Source organism: Coregonus lavaretus (genome assembly GCF_964263955.1).
Source record: "Coregonus lavaretus genome assembly, chromosome: 13".
NCBI lineage: Eukaryota > Metazoa > Chordata > Actinopteri > Salmoniformes > Salmonidae > Coregonus > Coregonus lavaretus.
In genome coordinates, this window is record NC_140000.1 from 8,468,176 (window position 1) to 8,485,035 (window position 16,860).

Genomic DNA, 16,860 nt, shown 5'->3' on the forward strand with positions numbered 1-16,860 from the left:
GAGAGATATTGATAGTGGTAGGGGACAAGGAGAAAGAGAGATATTGATAGTGGTAGGGGACAAGGAGAAAGAGAGATATTGATAGTGGTAGGGGACAAGGAGAAAGAGAGATATTGATAGTGGTAGGGGACAAGGAGAAAGAGAGATATTGATCGTGGTTGGGGACAAGGAGAAAGAGAGATATTGATCGTGGTAGGGGACAAGGAGAAAGAGAGATATTGATCGTGGTAGGGGACAAGGAGAAAGTGAGATATTGATCGTGGTAGGGGACAAGGAGAAAGTGAGATATTGATCGTGGTAGGGGACAAGGAGAAAGTGAGATATTGATCGTGGTAGGGGACAAGGAGAAAGAGAGATATTGATCGTGGTAGGGGACAAAGAGAAAGAGAGATATTGATAGTGGTAGGGGACAAGGAGAAAGAGAGATATTGATAGTGGTAGGGGACAAGGAGAAAGAGAGATATTGATAGTGGTAGGGGACAAGGAGAAAGAGAGATATTGATAGTGGTAGGGGACAAGGAGCTGGGAACTAGAGTATAAAAGAAGAATGACAGTTAGTCTGATATCCTCTCCAGACCATGTCAACATGTGACGAACAGTGTGTGTTAAGTTTAAAAGTCACAATCAAAGGTGGTACATTTACATTTACATTTTAGTCATTTAGCAGACGCTCTTATCCAGAGCGACTTACAGTTAGTGAATACAAATATATATATTTTTTATACTGGCCCCCGTGGGAATCGAACCCACAACCCTGGCATTGCAAACGCCATGCTCTATCAACTGAGCTACATCCCTGCCGGCCATTCCCTCCCCTACCCTGGACGACGCTGGGCCAATTGTGCGCCGCCCATGAGTCTCCAGGTCGCGGCCGGCTGCGACAGAGCCTGGATTCGAACCAGGATCTCTAGTGGCACAGTTAGCACTGCGATACAGTGCCTTAGACCACTGCGCCACTCAGTGGTCTAAGGTCAAAAGGTCAAAAGGCTGGACACTTCACTGACATCATCAGGACGATACTGTAGTAGTGTTCTCTGGGGTTTGTCAACAGGGGGGAGAGCGGTTGCTTTTACTGTAATTCGTGGCTGAAAGGGTTGACACAGAATATGCGGTTACTTCAGCTGTCCTCAGAGAAACACAACAAAGAAAGGTTCCTCTCTGCCCCCTTAGTAACTAAAATGTCTGCCTGACTGTCACTGGTCTGGCTTCCGAGTGGCGAGACTGCTACAGAACTGAGAATGATCACACCCATCCATCTATCGCCCAATTACAGCAGTACAGCGCTTTGACAAAAGATTCAAACGTTGACGGCGGGGAATTCTACTGATGCGTAGCGAGTTAGAGCTCATCGAATACCGCACTCTCAATGTCTCGATGACTGACTACCCATGGTACTGTACTTACAACAGCTACAACATCAAGCTGTCATTTCTCGTCAAAATTGATCTAAAGGTTAGGGGTCATTTTCACAACAAGATACAGGAGATGATTCTCTGTGGTGTGTGTGTCATTGTCTCTCTTTCCCTGAACCGCTGGCTCACTGTACCTGTTGATGAGCACCACCCCCTCAGTCTCTACACCAACATTTACACCATTACAAGAAAAGCTAATCATGTTCTCTCTCACTCCTTTTTAAAACTCTTTTCATCTTTAAGAGGTGTCTGTCTTTACAGGAAGTAAAGTATTGCCACTTCCTGCTCTTCCATCCCCCCCCGGTAGTAGGCGGGTGGTGTGAGTTGCTAGGCTGACAGGCCAGTGGTCGAGAGAGAGAGAGGGCTGTGAAACACGACAGAAACTGGAGACTGAAAAAGGGGAAACGCCATTTGTACTACTTCCTCTAGTGACACAGATCGACTGGAGGCAAACTAGGCTGTGATGTACATCAACATACAGTAGAGCACCTTAGTCAGTGGCACAGCACCTAGACATTATGGTTAAGGCCTACATGAAGGGTATTGGTTCAAATGTTTTTAGTGCCCATATATGGTAATAACCAAACGGAACGTGTCCCTGATTCTGACCATTGTGTGAATGGAATTATGGATAATATGCAAAAAACTCTAAGATGACGCTAAGAGAGTAGTCGAAAAGTTGAACCGTTCTAAGAGTGGGAAAATGAGGGAATATGGAAAGGGAGTATGGATGGATGGATGAATGAGCTGAGGAGATAAAGGAGGAATGAATGGGTGGTGTAGGGTAACAGGGAGAGGTATGAAGGGATGATGGGGGGGATGAGAGGAAGATACATTTGATATGAAGGAGTAAAGGTATAGAAGGAAGGGAGGGAGGAAGCTCTTAAAATCTGCTGATGCCACTTTGTCCTCCCCCTCTCTCCCCCTCTCTCCCCCGCCTCGTCCTCCCACTCAGCCTACTGTATGTATCTGAAACTGAAACCCCCATTGTGAACAGGGGGAATTTTTTATACGGGCCACATGCCCTAATTCATATACTTACTGGAATTGGGTGACTGCCTGTGTGTGTGTGTGTGTGTGTGTGTGTGTGTGTGTGTGTGTGTGTGTGTGTGTCTTATCTTAAAAGTTCATCTTTCCTTGAAAGACCACTCACTGTTGTTACACCCCCCCCACCCCACTGGTCACACTTCTGCACGGCCCCAACCACATGATCTGTCGCTCGAAAACACACACACTAACTCTAAGTACAGCGTCTGCTAAATGACTTTATGTAAATGTATGCCATTGCTGACCCTTGGATTTGCGTGTTCAAATGAACCGTATTCCAAACACTGAGTCCAAAACCCTGGCTGAGTATCAGTGAAAGAAGACAGAGTGAGACTCAGTCAGTTACCAGCATACACAATATACTGTACAGTACACATCAACTCTGGGGGGTTCCTTCCTGACACATACTGGACTGTACCAAAATCAGTATCTTATGGGGGTGCCCTCATTCAACACACTTTAACACGTATGGAGGTCCACTGATTTATTTTATGGGAGTGGCCTGCAGCACCCCAGGACAGCCATGTGATATAATCTGTAGTTTCTATACCTACAGTAGGACAGGACAGGAGCTGTCAACGACTGGCACACTAACACTTTCCTTAGTTCAATGCACTTATTGTGCAACACTCTGGATCAGAGTGGGGGCGGAGTTCATCTGAAAAGGACTCAACATTCCACACCTCTTACCTCCAGTCCATAAACTCAGAGGAGGACAGGTCCCTGCTCTCTTCTTCCCTCTGTATATTCCTCTTCTTCCTCTGTTTCTGTTCTTCTCCAGCAGAGCCAACCGGTTTCCAGGGATACAAAGCTGAGGGGATGAGATGTGTGGATAGTTAGATGATTTGGATTTGAACAAACTTTATTGATCCCTGAGGACTGACAGATAGACACCAAGATACACATACAGTGCCTTCAGAAAGTATTCAACCCCCTTGACTTTTTCCACATTTTGTTGTGTTACAGCCTGAATTTAAAATGGATTCAATTGAGATGTTTTGTCACTGATCTACACACAATATCCTAGAATGTCAAAGTGAAATTTAGATTTGAGACATTTTCACAAATTAATAAAAAATGAAAAGCTGCAATGTCTTGAGTCAATAAGTATTCAACTCCTTTGTTATGGCGAAATAGGTTCAGGAGTACAAATTTGCTTAACAAATCACATAATAAATTGCATGGACTCACTGCGTGTGCAATAATAGTGGTTAACATGATTTATGAATGACCACCCCATATCTGTACCCTACACATACAGATAATTGTAAGGTCCCTCAGTCAAGTCTCAGTCAAGTCCCTCAGTCAAGTTGTGAGTAGGTAAGTAGGGGTAAGCTACATGTAGTGTTGAGTAAAGCTTAACCATGTATTAGATCGTAGGTAGGTAGTTAGCTGTAGTTAGGTATTGTATTTATTGTAGGTTAGTATTGTTGTTATTGTAGCTTTCCGTGGGTAATTTGTGGGTTAGTTTCGAGGCATGAGGCTAGCTAGCTAGCGGGTAGCTATTGGTAACGATTAGCAACGCTGGAGAGCTGGTTCCAACGGTAATGTACTCCTACCCAACGTTTAACTTTTGCTTAACCATGTATTAGATCGTAGGTAGGTAGCTAGCTGTAGTTAGGTATTGAATTTATTGTAGGTTAGTATTGTGGTTGTAGTAGCTTTCCATAGGTAATTGTGGACTAGTATCGAGGCACGAGGCTAGCTAGCTAGCGGGTAGCTATTGGTAACGATTAGCAACGCTGGAGAGCTGGTTCCAACGTTTAATTATTATTATTATTATTATTATTATTTTTTTTTTTGCTGCGTTGTGAAGGGAACTCGACACGGACTTGAATTGTCTGTTTGGTGTGCTGACACACTCTTGGCAGTTTGTTGTGGCCAGGTGTTGATGCTAAGTTGTGTGTTAATGGATGCTAGCTTGCAGGTTGGCTACGGCGTCATAGCTAGGCTTCGTGGGTTGTTGTGGGTAGTTACTGTGTCTTGGCAGTGTCCTCGGCCGTGCCAGCTGTAGCACGAAGCTAGCTAGCTAGCCGTTCTTCAAACAGAGTCGACACAGTGGCCATTGCTAGCTACCCAACATGACCATTTGGCTGTACTGTAGTAGCTAACCACAATTTACTTGTCCTAGCTAGCCAACGTCTAATCATTGCTGCGTCATATAAGGAACTTGACACAGACACGAATGATCTGTTTAGTGTGATATCACAATATTGGTGGTTTGTTGTGACCAAGTGTTGGCGCTAAACGGTGTGTTATTGTTATTGGATGCTAGTCTGCTAGTTGGCTATGGAGTCATAGTTGGCTAGCTGAACAAAGTGGGTTGAGTCTACTCCTTTAAACATTGAACCGCTGTGGTTCACAACAATTCTGATTTCCAAAGGCGGAAGTTGGGAGAGTTTTTGTTCGGGTGGTTCAGTGAAACAATTTTAGTTTCCGAGCTAGAAGATTTGGTGAGGGAGGCCCTGCTCTCTCCACTCCCAGATGCTTAGCCCATTTCATTCCGATCTCCTCTGCATTTTTGTAGCCATTTGCTACAGCCTGTCAACTATGCCTCTGCCTATCCCTGTTCTCTCCTCTCTGCACAGGCTACACAAACGCACCACACCGCGTGGCTGCTGCCTCTCCAATTTGGTGGTCCCTGCACGCACCACCCACGTGGAGTTCCAGGTCGCAGGCAGCCTCTGGAACTGCCGTTCTGCTGCCAACAAAGCTGACTTCATCCCAGCCTATGCCAACCTCCAGTCCCTCGACTTCCTGGCGCTGACGGAAACATGGATCACCACTGAAAACACCGCTACTCCTACTGCTCTCTCCTCGTCTGACCATGTGTTCTCGCATACCCCGAGAGCATCTGGTCAGAGGGGTGGTGGTACAGGAATCCTCATCTCTCCCAAGTGGACATTCTCAATTTTTCCCCTAACCCATCTGTCTATCTCCTCATTTGAATTCCATGCTGTCACAGTCACTAGCCCATTTAAGCTTAATATCCTTGTCATCTATCGCCCTCCAGGTTCCCTTGGAGAGTTCATCAATGAGCTTGACGCCTTGATAAGTTCCTTCCCTGAGGATGGCTCACCCCTCACAGTTTTGGGGGATTTCAACCTCCCTATGTCCACATTTGACTCATTTCTCTCTGCCTCCTTCTTTCCACTCCTCTCCTCTTTTGACCTCACCCTCTCACCGTCCCCCCCTACTCACAAGGCAGGCAATACGCTTGACCTCATCTTCACTAGATGCTGCTCCTCTACTAATCTCACTGCAACTCCCCTCCATGTCTCCGACCACTACTTTGTTTCCTTTTCTCTCTCACTCTCCTCCCACACTACTCACTCTGCCCCTACACAGATGGTAATGCGCCGCCGCAACCTTCGCTCTCTCTCTCCCACTACTCTCTCCTCTTCCATCCTATCATCTCTTCCCTCTGCTCAATCCTTCTCCCTCCAATCTCCTGATTCTGCCTCCTCAACCCTCCTCTCCTCCCTTTCTGCATCCTTTGACTCTCTGTGTCCCCTATCCTCACGGCCGGCTCGGTCCTCCCCTCCAGCTCCGTGGCTTGATGACTCATTGCGAGCTCACAGAACAGAGCTCCGGGCAGCGGAGCGGAAATGGAAGAAAACTAAATTCCCTGCCGACCTGGCATCTTTTCACTCCCTCCTCTCTACATTTTCTTCATCTGTTTCTGCTGCTAAGGCCACCTTCTACCACTCTAAATTCCAAGCATCTGCCTCTAACCCTAGGAAGCTCTTTGCCACATTTTTCCTCCCTCCTGAATCCTCCCCCCCCCCTCCCCCCCTCCTCTCTCTCTGTGGATGACTTCGTCAACCACTTTGAAAAGAAGGTTGACGACATCCGATCCTTGTTTGTTAAGCCTAATGACACTGCTGGTCCTGCTCACACTGCCCTACCCTATGCTTTGACTTCTTTCTCCCCTCTCTCTCCAGATAAGATCCTGCGACTTGTGACTGCACGCCGCCCAACAACCTGCCCGCTTGACCCCATCCCCTCCTCCCTTCTCCAGACCATCTCCGGTGACCTTCTCCCCTACCTCACCTCGCTGATCAACTCATCCTTGACCGCTGGCCATGTCCCTTCCGTCTTCAAGAGAGCGAGAGTTACTCCCCTTCTCAAAAAACCAACACTCGACCCCACTGATGTCAACAACTACAGACCAGTATCCCTTCTTTCTTTTCTTTCCAAAACTATTGAGCGTGCCGTCTTTAGCCAACTCTCTTGCTATCTCTCTCAGAATGACCTTCTTGATCCAAACCAATCAGGTTTCAGGACTGGTCATTCAACTGAGACTGCTCTTCTCTGTGTCACAGAGACTCTCCGCACTGCTAAAGCTAACTCTCTCTCCTCTGCTCTTGTCCTTCTAGATCTGTCTGCTGCCTTTGATACTGTGAACCATCAGATCCTCCTCTCCACCCTCTCCGAAATGGGCATCTCCGGCGCGGCTCACTCCTGGATTGCGTCCTACCTGACCGGTCGCTCCTACCAAGTGGCGTGGCGGGAAGCTGTCTCCGCACCACGTGCTCTCACCACTGGTGTCCCCCAGGGATCGGTTTTGGGCCCTCTCCTTTTCTCCCTATACACCAAGTCACTTGGCTCTGTCATATCCTCACATGGCCTTTCCTATCATTGCTACGCTGACGATACACAACTAATCTTCTCCTTTCCCCCTTCTGATCACCAGGTGGCGAATCGCATCTCTGCATGTCTGGCAGACATATCAGTATGGATGACGGATCACCACCTCAAGCTGAACCCTGGCAAGACGGAGCTGCTCTTCCTCCCCGGGAAGGACTGCCCGTTCCATGATCTCGCCATCACGGTAGACAACTCCGCTGTGTCCTCCTCCCAGAGTGCGAAGAGCCTAGGCGTGACCCTGGACAACACCCTGTCGTTCTCCGCCAACATCAAGGCGGTGACCCGCTCCTGCAGGTTCATGCTCTACAACATTCGGAGAGTGCGACCCTGCCTTACACAGGAAGCGGCGCAGGTCCTGGTCCAGGCACTTGTCATCTCCCGTCTGGACTACTGCAACTCGCTGTTGGCTGGGCTCCCTGCCTGTGCCATTAAACCCCTACAACTCATCCAGAATGCCGCAGCCCGTCTGGTGTTCAACCTTCCCAAGTTCTCTCACGTCACCCCCCTCCTCCGCACACTCCACTGGCTTCCAATTGAAGCTCGCATCCGCTACAAGACCATGGTGCTTGCCTTTGGAGCAGTGAGGGGAACGGCACCCCTGTACCTTCAGGCTCTGATCAGTCCCTACACCCAAACGAGGACATTGCGTTCATCCACCTCTGGCCTGCTGGCTCCCCTTCCTCTGCGGAAGCACAGCTCCCCCTCAGCCCAGTCAAAACTGTTCGCTGCTCTGGCACCCCAATGGTGGAACAAGCTCCCTCACGACGCCAGGACAGCGGAGTCACTCACCACCTTCCGGAGACATTTGAAACCCCACCTCTTTAAGGAATACCTGGGATAGGCTAAAGTATTCCTTCTAACCCCCCCCAAATTGTAAAGTGGTTATCCCACTGGCTATAGGGTGAACGCACCAATTTGTGAGTCGCTCTGGCTAAGAGCGTCTGCTAAATGACGTTAATGTGCCCTTGAGCAAGGCACTTAACCCTAATTGCTCCTGTAAGTCGCTCTGGTTAAGAGCGTCTGCTAAATGACTAAAATGTAAATGTAAATGTAAATGTGAACCTTATTTATATAAGTATTCAGACCCTTTGCTATGAGACTCGAAACTGTTTCCATTGTCCATCCTTGAGATGTTTCTACAACTGGATTGGAGTCCACCTGTGGTAAATTCAATTAATTGGACATGATTTGGAAAGGCACACACCTGTCTATATAAGGTCCCACAGTTGACAGTGCATGTCAGAGAAAAAACCAAGCCATGAAGTCGAAGGAATTGTCCGTAGAGCTCAGAGACAGGATTCTGTCGAGGCACAGATCTGGGGAAGGGTACCAAAAAATGTCCGCAGCATTGAAGGTCCCCAAGAACACAGTGGCCTCCATCATTCTTAAATGGAAGAACTTTGGAACCACCAAGACTCTTCCTGGAGCTGGCCGCCCAGCCAAACTGAGCAATCGGGAGAAGGGCCTTGGTCAGGGAGGTGACCAAGAACCAGATAGTCACTCTGACATTGCTCCAAGAACCAGATGGTCACTCTGACAGAGCTCCAGAGTTCCTCTGTGGAGATGGGAGAACCTTCCAGAAGGACAACCATCTCTGTAGCACTCCACCAATCAGGCCTTTGTGGTAGAGTGGCCAGACGGAAGCCACTCCTCAGTAAAAGGCACATGACAGCACGCCTGAAGTTTGCCAAAAGGCATGTAAAGGACTCTCAGACCATGAGAAACAAGATTCTCTGGTCTGATGAAACCAAGATTGAAGTCTTTGGCCTGAATGCCAAGCATCACATCTGGAGGAAAAACCTGGCACCATCCCTACGGTGAAGCATGGTGGTGGCAGCATCATGCTGTGGGGATGTTTTTCAGTGGCAGGGACTAGGAGACTAGTCAGGATCGAGGGAAAGATGAAAGGAGCAAAGTACAGAGAGATCCTTAATGAAAACCTGGTCCAGAGCGCTCAGGACCTCAGACTGGGGCGAAGGTTCACCTTCCAACAGGACAACAATCCTAAGCACACAGCCAAGACAACACAGAAGTGGCTTTGGGACAAGTCCCTGAATGTCCTTGAGTGGCCCAGCCAGAGCCTGGACTTGAACCCGATCGAACATCTCTGGAGAGACCTGAAAAAGCTGTGCAGCGACGCTCCCCATCCAACCTGACAGAGCTTGAGAGGATCTGCAGAGAAGAATGGGAGAAACTCCCCAAATACAGGTGTGCCAAGCTTGTAGCGTGATACCCAAGAAGACTCGAGGCTGTAATTGCTGCCAAAGGTGCTTCAACAAAGTACTGAGTAAAGGGTCTGAATACTTGTGTAAATGTGATATTTCCATTTCAAAAAAACTGTTTTTGCTTTGACATTATGGGGTATTGTGTGTAGATTGATGAGGGAAAAAAAACAATTTAATCAATTTTAGAATAAGGCTGTAAAGTAACAAAATGTGGAAAAAGTGAAGGGGTCTTAATACTTTCCGAATGCACTGTATTCAACCACAAAGACCAGGCTTTGGATGGTGTATCAACACACCCAGTCACTACAAAGATACAGGCGTCCTTCCTAACTCAGTTGCCGGAGAGGAAGGAAACTGCCCAGGATTTCACCATGAGGCCAATAGTAATTTTAAAATAGTTACAGAGTTTAATGGCTGTGATAGGAGAAAGCTGAGGATCGATCAACAACATTGTAGTTACTCCACAATACTAACCTAATTGACAAAGTGAAAAGTAGGAAGCCTGTACAGAATAAAAATATTCCAAAACATGCATCCTGTTTGCAACAAGGCACTAAAGTAATACTGCAAAAAAAATGTGACAAAGCAATTAACTTGTTGTCCTGAATAAAAAGTGTTATGTTTGGGGCAAATCCAACAAAACACATTACTGAGTACCACTCTCCATATTTTCAAGCATAGTGGAGGCGACATCATGTTATGTGTATGCTTGTAATCGGCAAGGACTAGGGAGTTTTTTAGGATAAAAAGAAACAGAATAGAGCTAAGCACAGGCAAAATCCTACAGGGATAACCTGGTTCAGTCTGCTTTCCAACAGACACTGGAAGACGAATTCACCTTTCAGCAGGACAATAACCTAAAACACAAGGCCAAATCTACACTGGAGTTGCTTACCAAGACCACATTGAATGTTCCTGAGTGGTCTAGTTACAGTTTTGACTTAAATTGAGTTGGGAATCTATGGCAAGACTTGAACATTTTAAAAAGAATGATGGGCAAATATTGTACAATCCAGGTGTGCAAAGCTCTTAGAGACTTAGCCAAAAAGACTTACAGCTGTAGTTGCTACCAAAGGTGTTTCTAACATGTATTGACTCAGGGGGTTATTTTACCCATTTACCAATAGGTTCCCTTCTTTGCGAGGCATTGGAAAACCTCCATGTTATGTGTGGGGTATAGAGATGAGGTAGTCATTCAAAAATCATGTTAAACACTATTATTGCACACAGAGTGAGTCCATGCAACTTATGTGACTTGTTGAGCAAATTTGGACTTATTTTGGCTTGCAATAACAAAGGGGTTGAATACTTATTGACTGAAGACATTTCAGCGTTTCATTTTTAATTAATTTGTAAACATTTTGAAAAACATACTTCCACTTTGACATTATAGGGTATTGTGTGTAGATCAGTGACAAAACATCTCAATTTAATCCATTTTAAATTCAGGCTGTAACACAACAAAATGTGGAAAAAGTCAAGGGGTGGGGATTCTTTCTAATGTTTCACTTTTCATTAATTTTTGAAACATTTTAGAATTTTTCTTCCACTTTGACATTAGAGTATTTTGTTTAGATCACTGACAAAAAATGACAAATCAATTTTAATCTCACTTTTTAACGCAACAACATTTTGAAAAAGGTGGTTGAATACTTTCTCTAGGCACAGTATACAGCATTTGATATCTGCTACGTGAGAGACAGAGAGACACAGGGAAGGGAAAGGGACAAATATTGAGGGGATAAGGTGAAGGAAGAGTGAAGGAGGGAAAGGAGAGACAGAAACAGGAAATCAAAAGGTAAATGAGAAACGGTAAATAAAAAGCGTGAATAAAAATAAAGAAGATGAACGACCTAAACACACACACAGACGGGGGAGGGGGCGGAGACAGACCACTTCCCACTTCACCATGCCCCAGAGCAGAAGTGGCCTACACTAACAATGAACAGGGCTGGGAAACAGGCACAGCACACACCTGTGTAGGACCACATACATACTCAGACACACACAAACACACACTCCACTATCCCATACTCAGTGGAAAGAGCAGAGACTATACCCATTACCTGTCATAATTGAAAAGGCACATGTAAATGTAATTTGGTGTTTGTGAGTGTGTACATGTGAACATGTGTGTGTGTGGTAGGGAGAGTGAAAGAGAGAGAGAGAGAGAGAGAGAGAGAGAGAGAGAGAGAGAGAGAGTGTGAGGGCATGAGAATAGTCCAATCTAGTAAATGAAAGGAGTAATTAAGTTACCATGACACCAGAAGGAGAGATGGAAGGAGAGATGAGAAGAGAGGGAGGGGTAGATCAGTTACCACTAAAGCCAAAGACAGTTTACACAGACTTTCCAGGCCTCCCAACTGTCAGTTTGTTGGTGATAAGACTGCTTCAGTTCAGACAAGGTGCAGTTAGGGGTGACAGTGCAGAACAACGTTTCTGCTTCTCGCTGGGCTTTCTCTTCCATCACTCTCACACATAATAGTGTCATTATTCACTGAGTTGTGGTTGGTGACAAATCTAATCTGCATCGCAGACGTCAACAATACCTATTTGTCAAGCATACACACAGAAACCCACTGTACAAATATTAGCCTACATACTCTTACAGGCCAAATATATTCCTTATTCCTTCCAAGTGCACTGAAGTTTAGGTCTAGAACCAACACTGTTTGGAGAATTATTGTGTGAAAAATAAATGTTTAAACCACCAAATGAATATTGTAGACCAGAAACCCTTCAGTGTATTGGACTAATAACATGGTGTCCATAAAGTTGTAAATGAAACAACAAACTCAGAGAGACGACCAAACCCAAGCCAGTTTGGCTGGTTCAGCCGGTCTGTCTGTACCACAAGAGGGGCGAGTCAGCAACGCACACACGCCCACCCACAACTAATGCAAAGTCACAGCCCCCCACCATCCATAGTTATACATTTAAAAGCCCTCATCCATCCAACATTAATACACATTTCAATAACTTTACATCAGCAACAGAGCTATATAATTTAAGACGAAAGATATATCAAAGTGTGGTGACAACAGCATTGCCTACTGAAAGGGTCTTGGAATAATATAATTCGAGGCCAAAGTTGCCCTGTGGTGGAACACATGGCTTGTTGCCTACAGAGGCCGGTGATGTGCGTGAGAACAGGTTAGGTTTTGGATGTCAGCCGGTGTTCGCTGCTATAATTAGAAGCCAAGCCTCCAGAAGTGTACCCGTCGACCCTGCTTGTTCACCTGGCCACATCCACACAGGTAGCAACACAAAGCAACTAACCTGAGATCAAATACATATTCGCTGCTAATGTAATTTAAATAGTATGCGTGCTTATGTGTCAAAATAAGCCTCTAGGAAAAGAGAGCGCGAAAATTATAGGGAGAAATTGTCGACACGTCACACGGGAGTTACCGAATACCCATGACGTAGTCCTCCCGTGACCCCGGTTAGGACCGATAGGGAGGGAGGAAGGGGGAGTTCAGGGGCGGTTGTTATAGAAAATGGGAAAGACTAGCGTAAAATCCTAACTTTAAGAATTCCATAATTTCCCCAAGAAACAGAGAGCGAGTGGGTTTACCTGTGCGCCGGTGTCACCTGTGTTGTCTCGTCGCCTCCCACCTGACCGGCTTCTGTACTTCCTGGATTCGCTCCCACCCGCCTGGCTCCCCCCCCCCCCCGTCGCTCCCCGGGGGTCACCGCTCTCTCCGCACTGTCCAAAATCTCAAACTAGTCCCTCTGACGAACCACGTATCACCCGGGAGTTCACTGTAATATCCGTCTCTTCTTGTCTCTCTGCCGGCGTTTATATCCCCCTGCCTCGGCTCTCTCTTCGCAGACCGCCGGCTTGCTGGGCTGCTCTCCCCCCTCTCTGACTCCACTGGCCCATTCCTACTCCAGGCAGCTCCTCCTTGAACAAGGAAGCGGCTTGCCCTACTTACACCCCGCTGCGGATTGGCTCTGGCGGGGCTGGAGAGGGACCGCTGGGGTGGGCAGGGCACAGGGGGGTCGGCCACGGTGCGATAGGCCAACAGCAGTGTCTGTCGCAGCGAGGTGGGAGGGAAGGAAGGCAGTGGTGGGCATGTTGGTCTAGAGACTCCCGGGGCAGGTTGGAGGTCTGTGAGGGATCACAGCGGGGCTGAGAGGTGGGCACAGAGAGGGAGAGGAACGTTGGAGGGCATATGCGTGTGCCAGCTGCAGCGGACATTTCCACTGGAAATATATCGCCTTATTTAAACGCGCTATTTATGATACTCATGCTGTGTAACTGCCTCTACCTGGCTGTTACTGTACATCTCTCTCTCTCTCTCTCTCTTCTCCGTCTCTCTCTCCCTCTCTCTCTCTCTCTCTCTCTATGCGCGCCTAAAGTGACTCAGCATTTCATTTGCAAATGAAGCCATGGCGACCAAGACAAAAGGTGACCATAGAGACAGAGAAACCAGCATGTGCAGGTGCACATACAGTAGATATGTAGGCTACTACTCAGCCTCAGTCACAAGTCACACCCCTTGCCTCATGGTGGCTTGCTGAGTCTTAAAATAACTCCAGTCTACTTATAATAACTCAGAGACTTCTCCCCAAATTCTGAGAAGACTAGAGGCAGTACAGGCTACAGTAGCTGGGGTACACCCACTCTATTGAAACAGCTAAGAATAATATCTCACTGTGTGTGTGTGCGTGTTAGTGTGTATGTGTCTATGTTAGTGTGTGTGTTATCTTGTGATATACTGAAGGCAATTCAAAATCGAATTTTTGGTAAAGAGGACCTTTTCTACTGTAAGTGATTCACTGTTTCCAGTACAGAGGGAGACTGAAGTGTGTACGACAACACAGGGCTGATGCAAGAATCTCGAGACATACTAGAGAGAGAATGAGGTTAGCGTCACACACGCACGGCTCACACAACCCTCCCCTCATAGCGAACTACACACACATCAGCTTCCTGTTTGAAGTGGTAACTACACAGCAGAAGGAATCACCTTATCCTTTCTAAGTTTTGCATCGTGTGCTCTTTGCTCCCGCATACACTATAGACCCCCTCTCTCAAACACCTCCCCTGTATGTGTGTGTGTGAGAGAGATGGCAGGTTTTGAAGTGATGGGAAGTCTAAATATAACATCTTGTGGTTTACCCACCCAGCCCACCGAGCCCACCTTCCCCTTGCCGCCCCCTAACCTTAAATCTGTGCTCTATCTGCGGTCTGGCTACCTGTCTTGCTGCTGTTGTGTGTGGTGTGTGTGACGTGTGTGTTACTGCAATTCACACTACCCACTGGGCAAAAACTGGTTGAAACAACGTTGTTTCCACGTCATTTCAACTAAACAAAATCTATGTGATGACATTGAATCAATGTGGAAAACTAATTGGATCAGCGAAACGTCATCAACTAAAGGCATTTTATATTTTTTTCACCCAATTTTTAACCTAGATCCAATGACATGGTTCATTTTTGGGGGGATTTCACACTGAATTCATGTTAGTTGACAACTCAACCAAATGTAAATCAAAACTAGACATTGAACTGACATCTGTGCACAGTGGGTAACCTTGTTGTTCACCTAAAAAAGTTAAAGGGCAAAGATCAAATATTGTTTTATTGTCCCCCAAAATCTCGCTGAATTCAACTTCATTTAGCAAATAATCTAATTATGGATTTCCTTGCAGAAGTTCAAATGCATTGACAGTAGTGGAACTAATGCACACCCTCACACAGTTGGCCCAGCAGTCAAGAGGAGTGTGTGACCCACCTGGGTGTGCTGAATCCAAGTCTACCCTTATAGACTTAATAACCTGTTACATGATGGGGGATCAGAGTTTCCACTGTCACCTCGCTCTCTGCAGGGAGACACACACACACCACACACTGCAAATACACACACAATCCTTAAAACACTGACATATATACTGACAAAATAATTGAAATCCATTTCTCTTTTTGTCCATGTCCTGCAAGCCCTAGGTGATCCTCTAAGACATTCCGGTGTGATTCCAGTGCTGTGGCCCCAGAATAGGGCTTCCCCGCAGGTCCTCTAGTTCAGAGCCAGAGTGACAGGCAGCAATTACAGTCCTATTTATTCTCTACTAATCCTGTGGTCTGCCACTGCTGTTAACCTCTTACATGCTTCTACAGACTCCACATCTCTCCACATATTCCACATCTCTCTACATTTTCCACATCTCGCCACATATCTCTCCACATATTTCTCCAGTCTCCACATATCTCTCCACATATTCCACATATTTCTCCACATATATCTCCAAAGCTCTCTTATCTCATCTCAATCTAAGGGCCTGTCACACCTCACCATGGTGAAGGTAAAACAATGTGTAACATAAACTGTGTTGTTATCCTAAACTGCTACCTTTTCCTGGAATGCAGACAGGAGTCTGGTTTAGGTGCTGAGCCCCATCTAGTGGTCAATGAGGAGATGACAGCTTGGTACTTACAAGAGTTCACTGCTTAAATGTGTCTGAAGGGTAGGCCTACATCTCTCACAAGAGTATAGCTATACAGTCTCTTGTTATAGGTTTAAAGTATATAGTTCTTTAATCTCTAGATTTAAATCCAAAGGTATGAACAAACTTGTTTGTATAGTATAGTATTTGGTGTCTGCTAAGTAAGCGTCTGAGAACAGCCTCTGAGTCCCTTTAGAATAGAGTAGAATGTACACAATAAGTCTCTATACATCCCTCTAACAATCATGCATCCCTCCAAAGATCATGATTGTTCCCTTCAGTACAATATTTAATTTCAGGCCGTAATGCAAATCACTCTTGAGTGTAAATCCAACACTCTAATGCCTCACAATCCACCAAAGGTGAAAAACAATACAATCACCACCAAACATAACATAGTGTGGAGATGAGACTTTTGAACCCCTTTGAACACAGATTAGATGGAGTGAGAGAGAGAGAGAGAGAGAGAGAGAGAGCGAGAAAGAGAGAGAGACATAAGTCAGGAGGGTCAGGCTGTGTATTAGATATGGTATAATCCTTCCCAGTGCAGGAGGATATTGATTTAGTTAGAGTCGAGAGCAACAGTGATCCCAGTGTTTCATCCACAGGCATCATCTTGGATACGAGTCTGCTTCACCTCTGGAGGTGTTCAGGATTACCGGGCAGGACACACGCACGCACACACAGACACACATATATACACACACACACACTGTCTCTCTCTCTCTCTCTCTCTCTCTCTCTCTCTCTCTCTCTCTCTCTCTCTCTCTCTCTCTCTCTCTCTCTCTCTCTCTCTCTCTCTCTCTCTCTCTCTCTCTCTCTCTCTCTCTCTCTCTCTCTCTCTCTCTCTCTCTCTCTCTCTCTCTCTCTCTCTCTCTCTCTCTCTCTCTCTCTCTCTCTCTCTCTCTCTCGTCAATGACACCAAAGACAAACTGACTTTCTTAAATGTGCTTTATTCTAGCTATCATCATGAGCATTCTTACCATCACCATAATCATGGTCCTCCTTATCATCCTAATAATCATCATCATCAACAACTATCATTTAATTGATTTTACTCAAAAGCTAAAGCT

The 16,860-nt window shown here is 46.1% G+C and overlaps 1 protein-coding gene across 2 annotated transcripts in view; it reads right to left on the reverse strand.

The window, feature by feature from the left end:
* The window catches only part of LOC311140269 (zinc finger and BTB domain-containing protein 7B-like), a 28,228-nt gene extending 14,980 nt beyond the window's left edge, over window positions 1–13,248 (reverse strand). Inside the window, exons 1-2 of one of the 2 annotated variants that reach the window (XM_084175246.1) lie at window positions 12,912–13,248; window positions 3,150–3,270 (exon numbers count right to left, since the gene is read on the reverse strand). The gene's annotated coding sequence lies outside the window, so the exon portion shown is untranslated. The remainder of the gene's footprint in view (window positions 1–3,149; window positions 3,271–12,911) is intronic. The other variant, XM_084175247.1, reaches the window with a different exon arrangement.
* Between the last annotated feature and the right edge of the window lie 3,612 nt (window positions 13,249–16,860).